Source organism: Amaranthus tricolor, chromosome 12, assembly GCF_026212465.1.
Source record: "Amaranthus tricolor cultivar Red isolate AtriRed21 chromosome 12, ASM2621246v1, whole genome shotgun sequence".
In the NCBI taxonomy this organism is placed as follows: domain Eukaryota; kingdom Viridiplantae; phylum Streptophyta; class Magnoliopsida; order Caryophyllales; family Amaranthaceae; genus Amaranthus; species Amaranthus tricolor.
This window is the reverse complement of record NC_080058.1, coordinates 16,154,589-16,160,731: the sequence shown is the minus strand read 5'-3', so window position 1 is coordinate 16,160,731 and position 6,143 is coordinate 16,154,589.

Sequence of the window (6,143 nt, the reverse complement as noted above, 5' to 3'; positions counted from 1 at the left end):
CCCATTTTCGGTCCTCAATTTCTTGATCCTACGCTCCATCTTCTTCTCTATCATGGTCTTCCAATCAATGAAGACACACATCACCTCGTCTTTAGTCTTTATGAAGAAACACCAAACCTTTCTTGAGTAGTCATCAATGAATGTGAGAATATAACTACAACCACGAAAGGATGCCTTTTTTGATGGACCCCAAAGATCCAAATGAACATAATCAAGAATCCTCTAAGTGTTGTGAATAGCGGGTTTGAAGATCAGTCGTTTATGCTTCCCATAAATGCAATCTTTACAAAATGGCAATGCTCCAAGCTTCTTCCCACCAAAGACCCTTTCTTGCTCAAAACATTCATACTTTGCTCACTCAATTGCCCAAGTCTCATGTGCTAAAGTTTGGTTTCTTGTTCACTCATAGTAGAGGAAGAAACATTCGTCGAATCGGTAACCAAGGATCCTTGTAGAACATACAATCCACCCACCATGCTACCCTTCATCAAAATCAGCGAACCTTTTGTGATCTTCATCACTCCACCTTCACAAGTGCACCTACATCGAAGAATATTAAATGTAACCAAGGAAATAAGATTCTTTTTCAAGTTGAGAACATGTCTTACACCATCAAGCACTCTAATCACCCCATCGTGCATCCTCATAGTAACACTCCCAATGCCAACTACCATGCATGTGTCATCATTACCTAACGTAACACTCCCACCCCTTTTCATAGTAGTAAATAACTCCTTGTGGGGAGTCATGTGAAAAGAGCATCCCGAGTGAAGAATCCATTCTTTATCCCCTGTGTACATGTGTGTCACAACCAACACACCACCATCGTCACTATCATTGACGTAACTTGCATCACTGGATGCTTCTGACTCCTTCTCCTTTTGCACCCTCTTGACCTTCTAACAATCCTTCTTGATATGCCTCTTTAGTTTGCAATAGAGGTATGCCTTAGCTTCGTTTGACACCCTTGACTTTAACTTACTCTTGCTCTTACCCCCAAGACTACTATTATTCATCCTACCCCTTACAAACAAGTCCTCATTGGTACCATTTTGTTTTTGGGTTAATTGCTTCTCAATTAAATCCTTTTGTACCAAAGCATTTTTCAAAGTTCTTGTAAGAGGAAGGTAAAGAATATGGCAAGAATATAGTCAAAACTTCATCACCCTCCACCACATCAATGTTATGTAATCCATGACTATTGTACTATACTCATCCAAATGTGCCTTAAGAGAACCACCTTCTTCAAGCCTAAGATCATACAATCTAGTCTTTAACTACAACCTATTTGTAACACTCTTGGTCATATACAATGACTCAAGGTTTCCCAAATACCCTTAGTGGTAGATTCCTTCACAAGTTCCCTAAGCACCTCATTGAAGAGACACAATTGAATTGCACTTAAAGCCTTTGAGTCAGTTTCTTCCTACTTAGCTATAGTCAGGCCTTGGGGCATCTTATCCCCACCATCTAAAGCCTTTTGCACTCCATGTTGCACCAATATGGCCTTCATCTTCACTTGCCATAGCCCAAAGTTTTGATTTCTATCAAACTGAAGACTCAACTCTACTAAATGATGATAATTCAAAACACATATTAATTAAACAAATAAATTAAGTAATTACATTTAGTTGTTTAAGTTGGTCTAAAATCATATTGAATATAAAGTGAATAATTGTTATATATTTTAAGTTCAAAATATTGAAATATGCTTAAATGACTTAAGTTTATCTTAAGATTGAATTTATAAGTTTTGAAATAAGTTTAAATGCCTTTAAGATAATTATATTTACAATAAGGTTATTTTCGTAATTATCTTGAAATATTTTAATAGGTCAAGGTTTATTAAAATTAAATTTGAAATATTTTAATAAGTCAAAATATATTGAAATTAAGTTTGAATATATTATTACACGTTTTATTTTAAAAGTTTGGATATATTTTGAATTTGAATTTAAAATGTGTGTTTAAGATATTTAGTTGATTAAATGTTAAAGTACAAGCTTCACATATTTTATTATTAATAGTACACGGTTAATGTTTGAATTTAAAATAAGTTGTTAAGCAAATTAAAGTGTTTCCTATAAATAAGATGGTAATTTAAATTGATACTAAAAATAGGAAATGACAATTTAAATTAATGCTTAAAATAAGAATTAATTTGGAATAATAATTTACACATTGATTTATCTGTTTTTGCTGAGTTTTCAATATCTTGTATGAGTTCTAACGTGGCAGCATAACATTGGTTATTAAAAACAAATTACAGCACACAATGACGAAATTATATGAGCTGTAAGTGCAAAGTCAGTTTGAGTTAAAGTTCAAGATCTTGAAGACTAGCACAGAATATCCAGATCAACAAAATTAACGGATGAAGTTTTCTTGTTCTTCAAGGATATGTTGAGGCGTGACATATATAAATACAAGGCTTCGTTCAAGAATTAAGATTGCACCTCTTCTTACAATTTTCTCTCTTTACTTAAGATCTAGTATTCTTCAAAGAGTTGTAATTCTTAGTTCATCTAGCTCTTACAATTTGTAATAGGATTAAGTGTTAAAAAGAGTTAGATTATTTCATAGTTTAATACGTCTAATTTAGAATACTTTTCAAAGTGTTCAACTTGTAATCTCTATTATGAGATTTGGGATTTGCTTTATTAAAGGTACTTGTAAGACGTTTCTTCAAGGGGAAGAACGTGGTGAGAGAAGATAGTGATGTAATGACCCGTCTTAATATAGGGTGTATTGGCGGAAACAATACACTAAGTTGGGTCACTAAAATTTTCAAAATAAATTTATAACTTCGAATAAAGTAAATCAAAAAGCATTACATAATAATCCAGGGAGTAAAACACTCCCATAAACAAAAATAAATAAAACATCTAAACTTCAACTTAATGTTCTAGGTAACCCTACATCTCTCAGTCTTATTCCCCAGTCGCTCCGAGTGAATTCAATCATCACCTGCAACAACTAAACCGCAAATTACCACTTAGTGGCCAGTAACTAGACTGTCCTTAACACAAAGGTTCAAATTTAAACAAAGAACTAATGCGAGACTTAATTAAAATTCAAACCAATTAACAACGATCCAACCATACAAGCCAAACCAATAGAGTCAAATAATGTTGATCAATTCAATTAATACCAAAGTAGGGTAACCAAATCAATTAAAACCAAGGATAACTTTTCCAAAACAATTTAACAAAAATCAAGTTAACAATATTTTCAAGTCGTACTTGGAACAGACGCAGTGAACAAATTCGCGGCCCACTAAGCCTAGATAAAGTCAGGGCGAACCTCGGGTCAACCACAATGATATAACCCTGTCTAAGAATGGCCAATCTCTCTCGTTTTCCGAAGATCCAGCATAACGAGAACGACAACTAAATCTAAAATCAATCTACTATAGATGTGCTGTCCAATCGAAGGAACCACTATGGACTTACCCAACGATTTCCAAATAACAACAAAACCAATGTTCATAAGGAACCACTATGGATTTACCCTTAAGAACCCAAAAGTCAAATTCCAAAACCAAATCAAATGTTCATAAGGAACCACTATGGATTTACCCTTAAGAACCCAAAGGCCACAATGACCGTTTCCAAAATACCAAAACTCCAAAGGAGTAGTTCAAAACCAATCAAGATCAAAATCATACAGTTTAAGTTGTAATGTCTGAGTTTGGAATAAGGATAATTCGAACTTAATCAAGAATACACCTTACTACAACTCTTGGCAAGAATATATACTACAGACAATGTTATTTTATTCTTAAGTATAAACTTGTCGACAAGCAACAAAACAGTTTTATAAACCATCAAAATAAAATCACATAACCATTATAATAGTCAATAAAAGTCAATGGTCATGGTCAAAGTCAATGCCAAAGTCAAGTTCTCTATTTACATGACTTTAACAACAAATGGTCATAAACTATCTAATTAAATAAATAAGTAGTACATGAAATCAACACATAACCAAGCAATTAGGTACATGACCAAAAAAAAAATAAAATAATAAATTAAATCAGATTTTAATTCCTCTTAAACTTAATTAATTCACAAAATTCAAATCAACTAGTTTAAGCCATCATTAAATAATAATTTTGTAAAATTAAACCCAAATTCATCAAAATTAATTTACACTATTACCTACTGATTGTAACATATTTTAGTGTTAAAATAATGTGGAAATAAATTAAAATCAATAAATTACAGCCAAATTACTATTAATAAAAAATGCAGATTTTCCAGATTTTCATAATAATTTAAAATAAAATTATTCAAATCACGAAAATTAAATTTTAACCAATCCTAATTTAAATCTATGTTATAACAAATCATAGAAGATTAAAATAACAATAATATATGCACGAAAATAATTAAAGCAAAATTTACAATATAAAACCGAATTAATCAATTTAATTTTAATTAATTCTAAACAAGACTTCTATGTTTAATTAAGAAACTAAGTGAAGAAAAATCTAGTTACCTGGATAATGGAGGAAAGTAATAATCTTTAGAAGATTAAAGAAAACTCCAAGAAAATCTCCCAAATAATTTGCAAAATAAATTCCTTGAAGTAAGCTTGAATAATTCAAAATAAGTCTTCAAAAGTTACCCAAAAATATGATAATATTTTGACACTTGAAGAAAAATAAAGCAAGTATTCTTTTTTTTTATTTTGAGAGAAAAGAATGAGAGAAAGAAAGTTTATGAGCTAGTTTATGAATGAATGAAAATTTCCATAACAATAGGCTAGTATTTATAGGAGGGGAAAAACCATCCCAAAAGACTCTTCATAATGGTTGAGAATTTATGAGCATTAGGAAGTTCAATCAACTTGAAGAAAAGAAAATGAAAAGATTTGAAGGATGTTCATGCATTCATTCCATTCTAGAATGTACCAATTAATTAAGCATAAATTAGAATCAATTAACCTAATTAAACACTAATTTTAAAAGCTTATCATGATAATAGTGTACTAAAAAAAAAATATATATAGTCATCCTAATTTAAAACTTGTTACCACAAGTTGGTCCAAAAATAAATAACCTAGGACATATAATAGTAGTACATAAATTTAATGAAAATAATATATTAACACGACGACAACAACAACAACAATAATAATAATAATAATAATAATAATAATAATAATAATAATAATAATAATAATAATAACTTACGCTCCTTTTAAATCACATTATAAAGCATAAAAGAGATAGTTATAATAATCCACAAATAATATCATAATAAATTATTTTAAATTAAAAACTAGACTTAAAGAAAAGTAACTAGAAAGATGAATAAAATGGAAATTATGCCACAGAGAAAAATTCGGGGCATTACAATCCTACCCACTTATAAAAAGTTTCGTCCTCGAAACTTACAAAAAGAAAGATAACGAAACAAGGACGAAATAATTACCTTTGTTCGGCTACAAACAACTCGGGATACTTAAGTCGCATTGACTCCTCAGTTTCCCAGGTGGCTTGTTCATACTTTTGACTACGCCACAAAACTTTCACTAATGGCACTTCCTTTCTCCTCAGAGAACGTACCTGACGATCAAGGATTTTGACTGGCTTCTCCTCGAAAGTCAAATTAGGGTTGACCTCTACCGACTCTACGGCTATAACATGCGAAGGGTCACTTCGATAACGCCGTAACTGAGAGACATGGAACACATTGTGAACCTTAGATAGCTCGACTGGCAAAGCCAACTTATAAGCCACTTCACCAATCCTCTCAAGTACCTCATAAGGACCCACATACTTAGGGCTGAGCTTGCCCTTCACACCAAATCTCATTACTCCCTTCATTGGGGACACCTTCAAAAGCACCTTATCCCCAACATCATAAGTAATAGGTCTCCTACTCAAATCGGCATAAGACTTTTGTCGATCCTGGGCAGCCTTCATCTTTGCTTGAATAACTTTGACCTTATCTATAGTAGATTGGATAAGATCGGGTCCCAACACCAACGAATCACTTATGTCGCTCCAGAAAGTAGGACTACGACATTTCCTACCATAAAGAGCCTCGTAGGGAGCCATTTGGATGCTCGCATGATAGCTGTTGTTGTAAGAGAACTCTACCAAGCTTAAAGACTTCACCCACGAGCCTTGGAAT